The sequence below is a fragment of the Molossus molossus genome, unplaced genomic scaffold (assembly GCF_014108415.1).
Source record: "Molossus molossus isolate mMolMol1 unplaced genomic scaffold, mMolMol1.p scaffold_m16_p_3, whole genome shotgun sequence".
NCBI classification, from domain to species: Eukaryota; Metazoa; Chordata; class Mammalia; order Chiroptera; family Molossidae; genus Molossus; species Molossus molossus.
This window is the reverse complement of record NW_023425366.1, coordinates 107910402-107928878: the sequence shown is the minus strand read 5'-3', so window position 1 is coordinate 107928878 and position 18477 is coordinate 107910402. Positions and strand designations below refer to the sequence as shown.

At 46.8% G+C, this 18477-nt stretch overlaps 1 protein-coding gene across 2 annotated transcripts in view; it reads right to left on the bottom strand.

The window, feature by feature from the left end:
* The window catches only part of MYH11 (myosin heavy chain 11), a 122133-nt gene extending 109449 nt beyond the window's left edge, over nt 1-12684 (bottom strand). For both annotated transcript variants that reach the window (XM_036278637.1, XM_036278636.1), the window contains exon 1: nt 12634-12684. The gene's annotated coding sequence lies outside the window, so the exon portion shown is untranslated. The remainder of the gene's footprint in view (nt 1-12633) is intronic.
* Nucleotides 12685-18477: the final 5793 nt, after the last annotated feature.

Here is an 18477-nt window from a genome sequence, read left to right as displayed (position 1 = left end):
AATCGTCAGCGATAAAAAGAAGCAAACTACACTGCAAGGTAGATGGATCTCAAAAGCATTATGCTTTTATTTATTTATTTTTTTATCCTCACCCCAGGACATTTTTTGCATTTTTCTTCAGATAGAGGTGGAGGGGGAGAGAGAGGAAGAGAGAGAGAGAAACAACCATGTGAGTGAGACACATGGATTGGCTGCCACCCACACGACCCCAACCGGGGCCAGGGACAAACTGCAACCAAGGTACATGCCCCTAGCAGGAACCGAACCCGGGACTCTCCGGTCCATGGGCTGATGCTCAAACCGCTGAGCCAAACCGGCCAGGGCAAAAGCATTATGCTTTTAAAGTGAAAGAAGACAGACCCCAAAGACTACATGCCCTGCTACCCTGCTGACAGGAGTGTAGAAAAGACAAAACCCTGGTGACAGAAAGCAGATCAGCAGTTGGCGGGGGCAGGGAAGGAAACCGACCACCAAGAGTCACAAAGGAACTTTCAGGGTGACGAAATGTTCTATATCCTGATTGTGACGGTGATTACCTGACTGTATCCACTTAACATAACAGATTGGGCTGCAGACTTCAAAATCAGTGGATTTAAAAAAATTTTGCTAAGTTTTGCTGTATGTCGATAAATAAAGCTGATTAAAATATTTATAATAGTCTCTTTCTTGTAATTTTATATGTATATGTAAATATTTTTAAAAGTCTGGAAAACTATATCCTAAAATATTAAACTCTGGTTCTATCTGGTCAAATAAGGACTGTGAAAACCAGTAAGAAAAATACACAAGAGTTGAAAGGGGAGTATGATTAAATCCATGAGCTCATTATGATTAAAAAGAAATTCACAGCCATCCTTGTAATGCTGGGGAACAAACCCATTATCTTGAAAACCGGTAAAGAAAGGCAGGGGGTGTAGGGAAAACCAACACATTGATTCCGCCTTTCTTATACAAATTGTTTTTCAAGATCACTAAATAATTGACAAGGAGAAGTCTGTCTAGTTTTAAAAAGTCATTAAATGTCCTCTCAACATGGGGAGCCCCTTTGTGACAGCTTCTTCACCCTACTCTCAGATGTGTCCACAAGGTGGGTGCTGATAGGCGACGGGTTCCTTACAGGCCTGTCAGTGGCCCGTTCCAGACCTTCTGACCACACCTGCAGGAGCTGCCCTGTCCTGGAGACCCTGGCTCTCACCCAGCACCTCCAACCTGCCCGTCTCCCCTCCCCCACCAGCGGCTGCGCTGCTCCGAAGAACTAAGGTCAAGGCTGAATCAGAATGTGTAGCCACCAGGGTGTACTGTGGTTGATGCCCCTACTTCAGCACAAGACAATTCACAGTTCCTTGAAATTCACCGAGATAATTCTCACGCTTGGGCCCCAAACCCCATGGAGATGGAGGAACCCCCATATCCCATGAATGGGCCCTGGAGCTGGGCAGCTGGTCCTGAAACACAGACTTTGCCAGGCAAAAGCAGGGGGCAGACACTCCAATGCCTACTTTTCTCTTTCAGGAGTGAAAATAACAATAAGAATGAGAAGCTGATTTGCTCAGAGGGATAGTTACTTCTCCTGGGCGCCTAGATCTCGTAGCTCATTAAAAAAAATTTTTTTTAATTAATTTGTTTTTGTTATAGATGTTTCTCCTTTCCCCCCCACTGACACCCTCCTCCCCATCCCCAGATTTGTGTTCATTGGTCATGCATACATGCATATAAGTTCTGTGGTTCATCTCTTCCCCCCCTAACCCCTCATCTCTGAGGCTTGTCAGTCTGTACCCCACCTCTATGTCTCTGGGTCAATTTTGTTATCAGTTTGTTTAGTTCATTATATTCCACAAATAAGTGAGATCATGTGATATTTGTCTTTCTCTGCTTGGCTTGTTTCGCTTAGGATAATACTCTCCAGGTCCTTCCATGCCATCTCAAAGGATAAGAGATCTCTTAGTAGCTCATTTTAAACAGTGATGGAGAAATGAGCAAATCATTCTCTAAATCTCAATAATCACTTCCATTATTCAAAAAGGAGAAATAAAGAGTAGAGAACATACATTGTCCTGAGTTTAACCATCATATACCCTGCATTTTTTGTTAACCAATGTCACTCCAATAAATTCAATTTAACTGTTTTTGAATTTCTCTTGGGACTTAATAAGCCCAACAGCTTCCTTCTGACTCCCCTTTCACTGTTAATGAAAAATGTCCCCCTCTACTTGGAAGAATTCCAGCTAATAAATTTAGACAAAACAATAAAACCAGAATGTAGCAATTTTATAACCCCTAATAAAAGAATGGGCCTTGGCTATAACTATCAGTAGTTCCTAGAACCATTAGGCCAGTGGTCAACTGCCTCACGTATCCGCTTCACGTGGAGGGCTGAACTCACAGAGGGCTGAGCCGACCCCCAGGACTTCCGAGTCAGTAGGTCTGGGATGAGCCCAAGGATCTGCACTTGTCTGGCAAGCTCCCAGGTATGGCTAAGGATGCTGGTCTGGGGTCCACACTTTCAGACCCACTGAGTTAGATGAAAAGCAGATGGAGAACTTTATAATAGATGGACCAGGTTGGCACCACCTAAACCTACTAATTAATCTTAACATGTCACAAAGAAAGAGTTGATCAGATATTACGTGTCTCCAGCTGGGATGCCATAGGAAGTGCCACCATCCCCCATGAAATGTTCTTACAAAGAGGAAAAGAAGGTGGGGCACAGAAGCTGACGAAGCCTCTGATCTAACACCTGTAAGAGAAAATGCAGGGCATAGAGAACATGCCCAACCATGTCAGGGGCATGCAACGAAGTCCAAAGGGTAGGAAAGCATAGGACAAATGACTCCATTTCTTTAACAAAGTACCAAAAAAGGCTGAGGAGCCCAGGCCGGTTTGGCTCAGTGGTTAGAGCATTGGCCCTCGGACCAAAGAGTCTCAGGTTCGATTCTGGTCAAGGGCACATTCCTCAGTTGCAGTTCAGTACCTGGCCTTGGTTGGGGTTGTGCGGGAGGCAACCAGTAGATGTGTCTCTCTCACATCGTTGTTTCTCTCTTTCTCTCTCTTCCTCCCTCCCACTCTATCTGAAGATAAGCAGAAAAATATCCTCGGGTGAGGATTAAAAAAAAAAAAAAAAGCTAAGGAAACCTATCTAGATTACAAGGGACTTGAGGACACATAGGAGAAATGGGAGGAGGGTGGCAACAAAATAAAACTGGCTTCAGGTGTGAAAGTGATCGAAGGTGAGTGACAGGTACTTGAGGGGGTGGTGTCATACCGTTCTACTTTTGCACATGTCTGAAATTTTTCATAATGAAAAAGCCAAACAAACACAATAAAAGATAAACACCGACTGAGGCAGGGAAAGAACCCCCCTCACCCCAACACCCACATGCACATACGGGGCAAGTCACAAATAAAGGTGTAAGTAGTACTTTTAAAAAGCCACCCCTTAAATGGAAAGGAATTAAATGTAATTGTCAGAAAAACTTTTTTTTTTTTTTTTGGCATGCTGTCCCACATGAAAAATTTATGAGATAATTGGGAAAATTTGAACATTGACTCACTGTACTTTATATTAGGGAATTGGTGGAATTCTTTGGTGTGAAAATGGTATTGTGATTTCATCTGCTTAGAGAGTCCTTTCCTTTTAGAGACATTTGGAAGTATTGATAGAGAAAATGATAAAGCTGGGGTCTATCTCAAAATAATCAGGGCAGGGAGGAAATGAACCGGGTGGAGAGGAAACAGGATTGGCCCAGGTAATGACAAGTTACACTGTTCTGTCTACTTTTGCATGTTGGACATTTTTCCTCAAAAAGGAAAATATTGCTATGTAAAATTTATAAAACTATCTCCTACTTGTAAGCATTGTCAACATTGCTCCATCTCCCATTTGGCCTATACGTTAGACACAGAGTAGAGTTTCTGAACGTCAACCATGATGGTCAACCCTCAAGGACCACTTGTGAGCTACATCCTTCACATTCAGGATGACCAAGGAGCATCACCACAGCCTCTGGAGTTAGGTTTCACAATAAGCTCCACCTTACAGATATGGAAACTGAAGCTCAGAGAGGTGAAGGAATCTGCCTCAAGTCACACAGCAAAAAAGTGGCAGAGCTAGGATTTGATCCCAGGTCTGACTGCATACTACGTTCTTCTGCCTCCCACACAAGCTTGATGGGCCTGTCAGAAGCTCATTGGAACATCTGCAATAAATGAACTGATCCTTTAAGACACCTCGCACATAAGAACACATAAACATTCGAAACAGGGCCCACATCAATGGCATGCCACAAAAAGAATAAATCTCACAAACACACTGGAGGGGGCAGATGCAAGAACATACCGTGTGACTATTGATAAGAGGTTCAAAACCAGGCAAAACTAACTGATGGTGACAGACATCATGACTGGAAGGGTGGGACACGAGAGGGCTTGCAGGCTGATGTTCTGATTCTTCTTCTTTTTTTAAAAATTTAAATCCTCACCTGAGGATATTTTTCCATTTATCTTCAGATAGAGTGGAAGGGGTAGGGGGAGCTAGAGCGAGAGAACCATCGACTGAGAGACACATCGATTGGTTGCCTCCTACATGACCCCGACCAGGGCCAGGGACTGGACCGCAACCGAGGTCCATGCCCTTGACCCGAATCGAACCCGTGACTTTGGTCCGAGGGCAGATCCTCTAACTGCTGAGCCAAACCTGCCAGGGCGATGTTCTGATTCTTAATCTGAGCACCAGGTACAAGGGTGTGGGCACTTTGTGAAAATTCCTCCAGCTGCCCGCCCACAGGCATGTGCATCTTTTCTGCACAGAACGTACATGTCCATGAAAAAGTTTGATTTTCTTCTCTTTTCCTTTTTATCTTTAATTACGGTAAAATACAGAACATAAAATTCACCACCTTAACCATTTACTTGTGCAGTTGAGAAGTATTAAGTACATCTATGTGTATCAATAAAGTTTTTAAGCCCCGGCCGGTTTGGCTCAGCGGTTAGAGCGTCGGCCCTCAGACCAGTGAGTCGCAGGTTTGATTCCGGTCAAGGGCACGTACCTCGGTTGCAGTCTGGTCCCCGGCCCCGGTCAGGGTTATGCGGGAGGCAACCAGTGGATGTGTCTCTCTCACATCGATGTTTCTCTCTGTCTCTCCCTCCCTCCTTCCCACTCTATCTGATAAAATAGAAAAAATATCCTTGAGTGAGGATTAAAACATAAATAAATAAATAAAAATAAAGTTTTTAAAAGGTAGTTGATTATTCTTAAGAGGGCTGGGAAAAGTGTTTTATTTGTTTCCAGCCACACGACAACTAAGAGGCTCTTTCTTTTCTTTCTTTCTTTTTTTAAGACTCCCCCCCCCCTTTTTTTTATTGCATTTATTGGGCTCTAATTGCAATATTAGTGAGCTTAAAAGTCAGGAAAACAGCAAAAAATACAACTGAACAATACAAGGACATAGGAAACCCCACGGCCAGGAGCCCTGTCTCATCCAGGATTCAAAAACACAAACAAGATCAAGCGCTAAGAGTCCGTCTCTGTCCAAAAAAGGAGAGCGAGAAGCTGGCTTGCTTCCCAGGGCTTTCATGCCTGTGACAGTTACGATGTGTGTCATCTGCTTTGGTCACAGGAAAGAAGAGCTTGGCGTTTCCCAGAGTGTGCTCCTTGGAACCCTAATCCCTTGAGATATGGGGGAAGGGTGGAACTTAGGGAGGTAGAGACGCTCTTCAAAGAAAAAAAAACCAGTTCTGTGGTCAAATCCATTTGAAAAGTGATCCATATTCCCTCCTTCTCACCGAGAGGCAAAACACTTACCAGGACATCCAAGGTCCTGGCAGGTTCCAGGAGGGGGGAAAAAAGGGGGGGGAAGCTACTTCGCTCCTTTGAACCCAGAGCTCCTTAAAACATTTGGCCACAGACATCTTTTCTCACTCAACACTGATGAAATCCCACAGATTTGCCCTTGAGAAAATCCAGCGAGCCTAGCAAATTAATAATACAAGATCAGTCATCATAGCTTCTTAATTTTGAGTGCCAGCTTTATAGCTCATTTAATCTCCTCGAAACCCCATGAGAGGCACCATTACTCTGGTTTACAGACAAGGAAACAGAGGCACAGAGAGGTTAAGTATGTTGCCTATCGTGGCACAGCTAGAGATGGTGAAGTCTAATACAAATATAGTTTGAAAGGGATCTCTTCTGCTTTGTCTACCTTCTTGGAAACATGCAGAGAGCTTGAGAGCTGAGGGAAATACAGATACACACAGGACACAACTTGGCAATTTGAGGGCTCTGGATAACTTGGTTCTATTGTAATAAGAACTTGCCTCTGCATGCACCCAGAACCTTGAGTGGCGGACAACCATGCAGAAGGTGTCAGGACAGGCACAAGGTAAGGCCCAGTGCAGAATGACAAGTAGCTTGCAAAAGTGCAATAGACATTAGAGACCACAGTCCATGGTAGAATTCTCCCAGTGTTGAAGGGAAGCAAAACTCGGTCTGCTGCTCCCTGCGGTGGTCTTTCATTTAGAGCAGGGTTTTTGATCTCAAGACTATTGACTTTGGGGCTGAATAATCCTTTGACGGGGGCGGGGGCCGTCCTGTGCACTGCAGCATCTCTGGTCTCTACCCACTAGATGATAGAAATATACCCTTCCCCGGTCATGACAACCAAAAATGTCTCCAGACATTGCCAGATGTCCCCAGTGAGAACCACTGCGTTAAAAAAGATGGGCTCTCTTGGGAAAGACGATTAAAGCGGAGGACAGTCATTACTTAGTCGACACCATCCTGGGAGTTCACATCAGATCGGAGAAGAGACAGCTGCCCAGATGGCCAAAGCTCAAGGGGGACCCGCAGCACCTGTTTCTTCCTCTCCAAGCCCTCCTTCTCCCCCGCCTCTCCGCCCACATCTTGCATCAGCTCCAAGGGCTAAAAGGACACCTACAGGACTCTGACATAGGACTGATGAATTCTAAGTACAGTCCATGATCAAGGGCTGCTCTTGAACATTCTGATGAAAGCAAAGGACTCTGTCACTACTCGCATTAGCAGCGCTGGGCACAGCTGAGTGTGTCAGCCCTGCACAGTCCTGGCTTCCTTACCAACAATCCACGGCTTCACTGAGCACAGACAAGCTGTTCGATAGCGCCTATACGACCACAGGGTTGTAAGTCCCAGCTCTGCTCCAGACTCAGAGCTGGGTGACCCTGAGCAAGTCACTCTCCCTTTCTGTGACTTACAGTTTTTCTTTTTTTTTCTCCCAAATGAAAATGGACTGGCTTAGTTCTAACCTTTTATGGTATCTATGACTCTGGATCAAAGGGTTGAAATTGGCCCAATTGAGAACAGTCAGCCACATTAGTTTGCTTTAGCATCAATTTTATTTTCCCCAGAGGAACTTAGGGGTAAAAGGCCTTGATCCTTTTGCTTCTGCATTAATGAAAATGAAAATGAATAAAATGCTCCAGAGCCCAAAGAGTATAGGATTTGCACATCATCAGGTCTGGTTACTAGCTTCCCTCAGGATTTTAGACCTGGACCCAAATGCCTCCAGGGTCAGGTGAGCAATGCAGAGTGACCCAGGCAGAGGTTGCTGGGCATTGCCCTCTCCAAAGAGCATGGCAGCTTGACTCCCATTCTTGTCACCTAGCAAGGATGTGGGCCCTGCACGCCAGACTTTCCATAGACCTGGAAGTGTGAATGTAGGTACAAAACACCCACCCCTAGGGTGAAATCACTGCACACTGTAAATGCCACACAGGCAAAATGAACGCTCCTGAGCCTGACCTAGAACAAACCAGAAGGGTCTCCGAAGTGGAGAAATGAGTTCACAGCCTGGGAAGAGCCAAGCGTGCAGAGGGAAGCAGGAGAGGGGCTGGACTCCCTAGATGCACCCATTCTCTGGGCCCCAAACTGTCCCTGTGAGGCAGCTGGGACTCTAAATCTATTATTAATAAGAGCTGCTATAGCTACTGGGCCCCCTTCATTCATGGGGTGTCGGACAAGGCAATTTATTATATACATCATCTCGCCATGTCTCATAAGTGTTCAGCGAGATGGGCATTATTTATTGTTTCTACAGTATTACCAAGGTCCAGAGAAGTGAACTAAAGAGCTCCGCTTGTGAAAGTTGGAGCTAAGCCCTGGCCAGTTTTGTTCAGTGGTTAGAGCCTCGGCCTGAGGACCAAAGGGTTGCAAGTTCAAGTCCCAGTTAAGGGCACATACCTGAGTTGCAGGTTCAATCAGCAGCCAATCCATGTGTCTCTCTCACATTGATTCCACCCCCACACACTCTTTCTAAAAATCAATGGAAAAATATCCTCGAATGATAATGAACAAACAAAAAAAGTTGGCGCTAGAATTAGAACCCAGATCTTTCTGACACCCAATCTCCTCTTAGCAAAACATCTCTTCTTTGCTCCATAGCCACTTCCCCACCAACCACACCCCCATCTTCCAAAATCATCTCCCCGTCCTGCCCGGGAAGCTTGACCTCACCTTAACCGGAAAGAGTGGTGAGCCTGCCGCTTCGATGTGGCCTCATAACATCTGCCTAACTCATTTGCCTACTGTTTCTAAAGTAACTCCAGAACAAACTTATTTTCATTAGTGAAGCTCAGTTATTTTTCCTCCCTATGGAGAGCCTGGTTAGCAAGAGGTGGAGGATGCTTTGGGGATAGAGAGAACTGGTCATTTCTGGCCCCAAAGCTCCACTGTAGTTGGTGTCTTAGAGCTCCGGCATAGCACAGCTTAAAAATCAATGTACAGTCTCACATATGTGACCATCAGAAGTTTAAAATGACAGTATTCCTTGGAGGACCATTCAGCAATATCTATCCATTTTAAATGTGCCTGGTCTTTCACTTAGCAATCGCATTGCTGGGACTTCATGCTACAGATAAACTCACGTAATGAGACAAAAATAGATACACAAGGATGTTCCTGGGAGTCCTGTTTATAAGAAACGGAGGTGTGAAACTGGTATGTTTCAATAAGGGGTTATTTCACTAAGATGCTAGACTTCCATACAATGGAGGGTCATGCAGCAGATAAAAAGGAAAACCCTTAAATGTGCTGATATAGAACGGTGTTGAAAATATATAATTATGCGAGGGGAAAACTCGATTTATAGAATGCCAATATTTGTGTAAAAGGAAAATTTGACAGAGAACAGTTTTAGAAAGAAGCACGGGAATACATGAACCATGATGACATCTAGAGAGGAAGGAATGGGGTGGGGAGGGAGAAAGCCTTCTACCTGGAGAGTGGGGACCGGCTATAGTGACCGCAGGAGCCTCAGACACAGGGCCCTTCTGAGTTGCTGGGTCTCTGGGTCTCTGGCTGCAGGCTTCACCAGCAGAGGGGGGCATGTCCCAGCCCGCATGAGTGAGCATGTGGCGAGTCCTATGGCCCTGTCTCAGGGACTTTGATGAGGACTGTTCCCCCTGAGCCCCTGAATCGCTGTCACAAGTCAGAGATACCCAACTTCCTCCTGCAGATACCAGGGGCAGCACTAGCTTCGTCTTGCATCCTCTGATCCCATATAAAATTCCTTTCAGATCCCTGCTCGGTCTTCTCTTAATTCGTCCTTTCCTCCACCATGTGGCCACGGTTTGATGTACTTAAAAGTTAGGGGAGGAAGGAGGAGACCTACGAGCACGGAAGAGCCAGACAGGCTTCTTAGTTACCGGGACTCTTCGACTCATGGGGTATCGGGCAAGGCAATCTAGTATATAGATCGTCTCCCCGAGTCTCACAGGTGGAAGCTCTTAAAGGAGGCCACCGCCGCCGTAAGCGAATCACAAATGGGCCAATATAACTGGACTCTGTACTATTCCCGACACCGGTGAGGACGTGCGGCCATATTAAAATAGATTCCAATAGCCATGTTAAACTAAAATAAGAATTGGGTTTATGAAAAGAGATGACACAAAAGAAAAATTGGGAACAAATTTCTTCTTTATGGAAAGACCACACAACAGGCTGCCTGGTTCTGCCAAGAGCCAGCTGAGCCACACTGAGTAGGATTCTTCAAGTCTCTGGTCACCGGTGCTATAAATAACCATCCACTGACGTTGACCAGGGCCACGCACAGTGCTCAGCCCTTCATGGGCATTATCCCATTTAATCTTCCCAACAGAGTGATCCCTTGGCTCTGGGGTTAGAAAGAGCTAGCTGTGTAGATTTGTGTCTTCCTCATTGGCTAGTCGAGTTATCTTGAGCAAGGTATTCAGACTCCGCATTTGTAAAACAGTGGCCATAATAACAGCATCTACTCCAAAGGTTGCCGTGAAGACAGTACACGATGCCCGTGAAGGATCTAGAACGCTGTCTGGCCAAAGTGCTCCACTAACTGCTATCCGCATGAGCTCCATTTTACAGATAGGAAAACTGAGGTTTGGGAAGGCCAGTGTGGAGGTTTTCTAGATTTGCTTGTGACAGTTTAGGATTCCTGTGGATTTCAAATTGGACTTGGTTTTTCCAGAAAAATTGAATATATATCTGATTTGAGAATTACACGGTTGTGCCAAAGCTTAGTATCCACCTGCTTGGATCCATCATACTGAGGAAAGGAGACAACCCCTCCCCCAAATAAAACTTCCAAATGAGAGAATAGGAAAAACTGATTCCCCTTTCCTCCCACTGCCACCTCCTCCAGGCTCCTCCACTTGGTCCTGAACGGGAAGGACAAGGGCAGAGAAATCCCCAGAGTCCCAACCAACAAAGCTGCAATACAAGGCTAATTTGCAAGGGGGCTGGGGCTGGCCTCATGGAAATCGCTACCATAAATGGGCATGCTTGCCTCAATCTCAGCCCTCGCACAGAAAAGTAATGATAACAACTACCTTGTACGGAATAACACATCTATTTCAGACACAAAAATAAAAAAACATGGTGTTTACAAGGCGGGCCCCAGAAGCTTCTCGAGGAAGGCCCAGCTAGTTCACATTTTGGACTCTTGGGATGACAAGCCACCTAAGGTCATTGGGCCAGCTGATTACTATGCCACCAGGGGACAAACAGTGTCTTTTATTTTAAATTCTCAAAAGGTCAGTTTATGTTTTCTTCAAAGATGATAAACACTCGCCTTCTTGGAAACATTTAGTCCTGCCAGAAACCTGGCTCCAACAGAGTTTTTGTTCATGATAAAGAAAAAAAGATGGTGGGGGTCGAGGGTATGGATGGCATCAGGCAGACCCAGGAATGGAGTATACTACTTGCTAGCTGTGTCATACAGAGCAAGTTACTGAACCTCTTTGAGCTCAGCTGCCTTGTCTACTAATCAGGCATCATAGTACCTCCCTTAGGAGGTGGTTGCAATAATTAAATGAGATACATCAAGTCAAACACTGCTACAGTGCCTGGCACATAAGTGCTCCCTCAGCGGTAGCGACTTCAGTGGCAAAATGCCAAAGAAAGACTGATTTTCCTTCCACGGATACTCAATATCCTATTTTATACATCTAGCGCCAACTAATAATTTTCAGTTCATCATCTTCAAGCTCCCTCTCTATAAAAATTCTCAAATAGGAGCTTTAAGGAAACCAAACAAACCAAGAAGACTGCACTAAACAAAACGAAGCTATGCAAGGCAGTTTACCAACAGCTGGTCTGCCTTCCCTTTGCCAAAGCCTGACAAGTTTGCAGTTTAGTCTATCAGTTCTTAATACTGTAACCAATCGCTCCCTGTCTCGAATTTCTAAATATTTTCCTTTACTTTTTGACAAGTGTGGCTTTGAACGGTGCCTTTCCTCGGGCAGCAAAATCCCCACCAGCTCTCTGTGCAGGGAGAAAACATAAAACAGGCAGCAGCCACACGATTTCTTTGCCCACTTTGCAAGGCATGTGAGTCTCTTTGCACTGGCTGCTCTGCAGAGAATCCCAGTGCAATCTCATACAATGCACCTGCAGGTGCTGGGGGCAATTGCGGACTTTGGCATTGGCCTGGGTATTTGAGGCTGTTGGGGTCAACCTGAGTGAATTTTTTTTTTTTAATTTGGAGGAAGGAAGTCTGGAAGGCTGTAATAAATGAAATGGATCATTACCAGCCTATCCCTCCAGGGTTATCAACAAGCACCTCCTCTGGACTGATGAAAAATATTGCCCTCTCTGCGGAGTATGTGCCCATGTGTTTTTAACTGAGTTAATGCCTTATCTGCAGAACCAAGCAGTGCTTCCAAACCCACATGAAGCGACACTTGGCGTGACTAGGTGACAGAAACGACTTTCCGGTGATGTTCCACTGCGCCCTTTTTGTGTCTAGAATAAAAGTTCGAAGTCTGGCTGTTGAGGCTGGACTTCTGAGGTTTGTAAGGAAGCACGTCTTCCAGAGTTGCCTCATAACAAGAATCATCTGGGACTCTTTCCTGGAGATTCTACTATAACTGGAGTTGGGGCCAGGCATCATCTGTCCTCTTTCATAAGTACCCCCAAAGTGATAATTATCTTTGCTGGTTTGGGGAAAATCTAGGGCGATGGGGCAGAGAGAAATAAAAATGGTGAACCCCCATCCTCTCACCATAGTCCCGAAGAGGAGGGCAGCGGGTACACCTCACCAACTCCCCAGCCCCTGGATGCCCTGGAGGACCCTCCCCCCCATTCCCCTCCCTCCCCCTCTCCTTCCCCCACCAGCCCACACTACTTACAGATCTCCCACTGTGGGATAACGAGAAGAAACTGGATGGAGAGCTCAGATCTGGCACACCTCCCAGGCAGGGGCGTCCAAATCTCCCGGCTCGCCTGAGACGCCTCTCTTTATAGACCCGGAGCTGCCGGTGAGTGGAAAGGGGGAGGCCGCCCAGGAGGGCGGAGGAGGGGAGGGTCCGCATTGCTCCCTCTGCAGCGCCCCCTGCAGGGCCGCAGAAGCGGGGCTTTGGTCCAGGCCCTTGGGCGCACCTGCGGCGCTGGGAGAAGGGCGCACCTGGCGCGGACGTGCAGGGGCCTAGGCGGAGGCTCTGGGCACGGCCACACCCCGCAGACGCGTTTCGGCAGGTGTCTCACCCCCGGCTCCGGGACAGTCACCGGGACTCCAGGTCCCTGGACAAAGGGGTCGAGTGGCCAGCGTCTATGGGGGATGCCTGAGAATTGCTTCCCTGAGTTCGTTTCAGCCCAAGAGGCTTTAACGGCTCCCTCTCCCTGGGGGATCGAGTTGACACGTGCCCGCCCCTCTCCCCATTTTATTCGCCTCTGGCAGGAAAGGGAGCCGGCCGTGCTGCTTGAAGGGTAGAAAAGGGGATTTTTTGAACTCTGCAAAGTGCAAGGCAGGAGCCCACGAATGCTGGGAATTGTGAGAGAAGGGGAAGTTTTTACTTTTCCCAACTTGCCAGCCCCACCTCCACCCACAAGAAAAAAATATCCCACTGTTGTCACTTGAGGCCCCGGGGTGCTCCATTGCCTGTGTGACTTCAGACAAGCCAATTCCCTCCTCTGAGCCTCCATGTCCGCTGCTGAAACGTGTGTGATAATTATATACTATAATTTGCAAAGTGCACGTCAGGATCCACAGAGAATGCGGCCCGCCCTCCCTTGCGTGTACTCCTATCTGTCCCCAAAATTCTTGCAAATGAAGCTGCCTACAAATTTACTCCCTGTCTCTCTCCCTCTTAGTATCACTACCAATCCCTTATCTCTCTATCTGTACCTTTCCCGCCTCCTCTCCACCTCCTATTGTCTGCTACTGTGTCTCTCCAGCACCGTTTGTCTTCTGCCTTTTTTGTCACTGTATCTCTGTCACTTTGTCGATCACTGTCTCTCTCTCTTATTGTCTCTCAAATGCATCACTTGGTCTTTGGTCTCTGGTCTCTGTGTCTCTCCCGGAGGTCACACTGTCTCTGGTCTCTGTCTCTCCCAGAGGTCACACTGTCTCTGGCCTCTGTGTCTCTCCCATGTGCCTCACTGTCTCTGGTCTCTGTGTCTCTCCCGCATGTCTCACTGTCTCTGGCCTCTGTGTCTCTCCCGCATGCCTCACTGTCTCTGGTCTCTCCCGGAGGTCACACTGTCTCTGGTCTCTGTCTCTCCCGCATGTCTCACTGTCTCTGGTCTCTGGCTCCAGTCTCTCTCACTCTCCCTCTGCCTGGCTCTCCCCTGTCACACGCACGCACACAGGCCATAAAAGGAAGCCGAGGCGGTGGGCTGGCCCCGCGCCAGGCCGGGGACCCGCAGGCAGCCCCGACGCCCCGCTCCCCGCTCGGCACGGACTCCGAGGTTCCCGGTCCAGCTGGTCCTCCCTCCCGGGGTGCGGCGGGCGGGCGGGGGGTGCTGGGCGGGAGACAACCCAAAAAGGGCAGGCGAGGGCTCTTTCCTGCGGAATTCCCAGCGCCGCATACCAGCCCGGGGCTGCCCGCTCCCCCTGACTAAATATGGTGCCGAGCGGCCTCTGGCGCGGCGGGGCGCGCGGGAGGGGCGGCAGATGCGAGTCCTGCATCGCAGACCCTCTTGGCCCCTTCCCCATCCTGTCAATATCAAGCTCACCTGTATTCACCTAAAAACCCCCAGCCCTCCCGTGGCTGGAGGCAGCGCCTGGCCAGGTGCAAAGAGGACCCCTCTGCTTGGCGCAGAGCCCCGGCTCCACGTGGGCTCCAGCCAGAGGGTTAAAGGAGCTGAACACCCTTGCGGGGCTCTCTGCTTGGTATATACCCCGTCTTAGTCCACAAACCCTCTTCAGGTAAACAGGTCAGGTGATGGGGGGGGGCGCTTTATTAATAGCCTCATTTTGCAGGTGAGAGAACTGAGGTCCCAGAGGGGTGCCCCAGCTCTCACTGGGACTGGAACCCACCATTGCCATGATTCACCTCCAGAGAGATTCTAAAGGGAAATGACCAGGAGAGTTGAGTTTGCATGGGCCAGTGCCAATTTCTAGCTGTTACCATTGACAAATAACTTGACCCTTCTGTGTCTCAGTTTCCCTATCTGTAACATGGGAAGAACATCAGCTATTCCTGGCTATTTGTAAACAGTCCTTGGAATGACCCATGTAAAATAACAAGCGTCTTGTTAGCTGCCGTCATTCTCAGCAAACATGGAACCAAGTAGAGTGGCACCAGGCCTTGAAGACACTATGGTGAGCCAGCGCCTGTCCTGCCCACAGTGTCTGCCTTCAGCCTTCCACTCCCTCTTGGTCCCCTCCTCATCCTTCCAACATCAAACTCACCTGGTTTTCATCCCCCCAAACACCCAAGCCCTGCCCCATGGCCACAGATGGGCCTAAATCAGAGTCCAGAGACAGTATTCAGCTGGCTGGGGAAGTTAGGGGTCAAGTTCTTCAGAAAATGATGAATGGGCTGCTTCCCACGTGCTTTTTAATGCCTAGACTGTAAAAGGAATGGAAATTGTCCCTGCTTAGCCCAGAAATGCTGCGGAGCAGAGAAGAAAGGAAGGGGGGAAGCTAAGCTGATCACTACCCACCTCCATTGTGGGAAGAAAATCCAGAGCAGGCTGTCAAACTTGCTGGCCTCACAGTAAGAAGTGGCATTTTCACCAGGGGCATTAACGTGGGCACTTTCAAAGGGGTTGCATTTGATTCTTGAAAGAAGTTGGTAACCAAACACAGACTGTTACTGCATTAACTCACCTAATCCTTATAACAACCCTAAAAAGTAAGTCCTTTAAAAAACCTTCCCACTCCCATTTTGCTATTGAGAAACCAGGTTCAGTGAGTTAACCAGCCGAGGTAGCTAGTTAGTGGTGGAGCAGGAATTTAAACCTTGGCTGTCTAAGCAAAGTCTGAGGTTTTTAACTCATGATCTGCTAAGCACCAGCCAGGCAGCCTCAGGATTGTCAGTGAAACTCTCTGAGACTGTTTTCTCCACGAAAAGCACAGATGGTCAGAATCTTTGCCTCAACTAAATACTGGGCTATTAAATATAACTCGTGAAGGGCTTATGTAAAGCATTTCATACCCTGCTGGTGCATGCTAGAAGTACTCAGGGACAGTATGTGCACATAACAGTCATTCAATAAATATCTGTCCAGTGCAGAAACCAGATGTTTGGATCTTCAAAAGTGCACTGTTAGCCCTGGCCAGGGGGGCTCAGTCGTTTGGAGTGCTGTCCCGTATGGAACAATTCCGTCAGGGCACATACCTAGGTTGTGGGCTTGTTCCCCAGTCGGGGTGCGTATGGGAGGAAACCAATTAATGCTTCTCTCACATCGATGTTTCTCTCTCTCTCTCAAAATCAATAAACATATCCTTGGGTTAGGATTTTTTTTTAAGTGCATTATTACTATAATTAAGTCAGATGCCTCCATTTTATTTCTCATAGCTCAAAAATCCAGTTATTTTCAGATTGAGGGAAACACAAAAGTTACTTTTTAAAAAAGTTATTCAGCCCTGGCCAGTTTGGTTCAGCGGTTAGAGCGTCGGCCTGCGGTCCAGAGAGACCCGGGTTCGGTTCCCGCTAAGGGCACGTACCTCGGTTGCAGTTTGTCCCCGGCCCTGGTCAGTTGTGCGGGTGGCAGCCACTCGATGTGTTCCTTTCACATCGATGTTTCTCTCTCTCTCTCTCTGTTCCTCTCTCTCCCTCCCTCCCACTCTACCTGAACAAAAAATGGAAAAAAATGTCCTCGGGTGAGGAAAAAAAAAAAAAATGTTATTCCGACTGAGAACTGTGGAGAACGTGTCCTCGGCATGTCTTTTCTGTGAGGTGCCCTGTAATGGGACTCCCATGAACTCATGAAACAAGATGGCAGAGGAGAGATTTTCTCTTGGAGTCTTTTGATCACATAGCTTTATATTTGCCACTGGCTTTAAAAAGCTCCAAAGTATAAACGCCTCTAGTTTTTAGTAGCATCAGAGATTGGGTCCAAGCATGGTTACTCCTGCATGTGCTTCACCATTAATCACTTAAAGTGTACCAGCACTCAGCGAGCTCACGATCTGCGCAGGATCTGCCTCTTGTGAATAAAGGAACATCATTCCTCCCCAAGAGAGCTGCTGGGCTCCCACTCTCTTGCACAAAAGCACTTGTTCTACTCATGACAGCCTCCTGCTTCTCCAGGTACAAGACCACATTGCACAGTAATGCTCTTTCCTTCGCCATTTCCAGCGCTGGTGTCCTAGTAACTCCAGATTCTCTACCCGTCGGGAAGGGTCCTAGGATTCTCAATAAAAGTAGTTTAACAGTTCCTTGCAAAACTAAAGATATTCTTACCATATGACCCAGAAAATCATGTTTCTTAGAATTTATCCAAGTGAGTTCAACTAATGTCCATACTAAAACCTGCACACACATGTTAACAGCAGCTTCCTTCATAACTTGAAAACAATTAGGATGTCCTTCAGTAGGTGAATGGATAAACTTGGTACATTCAGATGATGGAATATCATTTGGCACTAAAAATAAATGAGCTCTCAAGCCATGAAAAGACATGGACCTTAATGCATATGATTATGAGAAAGAAGCCAATCTGAAAAGGCTCCATATTGTATGATTCCAAATATATGACATTCTAGAAAAGACATAACTTTGGAGACAGTAAAAAGAACAGTCAGGCCCTGGCCGGTTTGGCTCAGCGGTTAGAGCGTCGGCCTGCGGTCCAGAGAGACCCGAGTTCGGTTTCCGATAAGGGCACATACCTCGTTTGCAGTTTGTCCCTGGCCCTGTATGGTCGTGTGGGTGGCAGCCACTCAATGTGTCCCTTTCATGACAATGTTTTTCTCTCTCTCATCCTCTCTCTCCCTCCCACTCTATCTGTACAAAAAAATGGAAAAAGTGAGGATTAAAAAATAAGAGAAAGAACAGTCAGTGGTGGTCAGGGGTTGCGGGGAGGGAGGGATGAAGAGGCAGAATGGAGAGATTGTTAGGGTAGTAAAATTACTCTATATGATACCATTGGATACATGTACATTATACATTTGTTTAAACCCATAGAATATACACCACCAAGAGTGAATCCTGTCATAAGCTATAGACTTTGGGTAATAATGATGTGTCAATGTATGTTGATCAATTGTAAGAAATATACTACTCTGGTAGGGGATGTTGAAGGGGCAAGCTATACATGTGTGGGGGGAGCAGGGTATATGGAAAAATCTCTGTACTTTCCTCTCAATCTTGCTGTGAACCTAAAACTGCTCTAAAAAATAAAGTCTATTTTTTTTTTTTTTTTGAAAGCAGTTTTTGCCCGGCCAGTGTTGCTCAGTGCATTGAGTGTTGTCCCATGGACTGAGAGGTCCTGGTTCAATTCCCAGTCTGGGCACATGCCCAGGTCTCAGGCTCGATCCCCAGTAGGGGGCGTGCAGAAAGCAGCCAACTGATGTTTCTCTCTCACACTGATGTTTCTATTGCTCTCTCCCTTCCTCTCTCTCTAAAAAAAAGAAATGAACAAAACATTTTTTAAAAATTAAAAATAAAAAAGGTAGTTTTACCTCTTTCATTTAAAAACAAATTTTACAAAAACCACATGATCCTTACAGAAGTTATTATAAAGATCAAATACCAACTGGCTAGGAAGCATTGTCCCAAATGCCTTTAAAGGCATATTCTCACAAA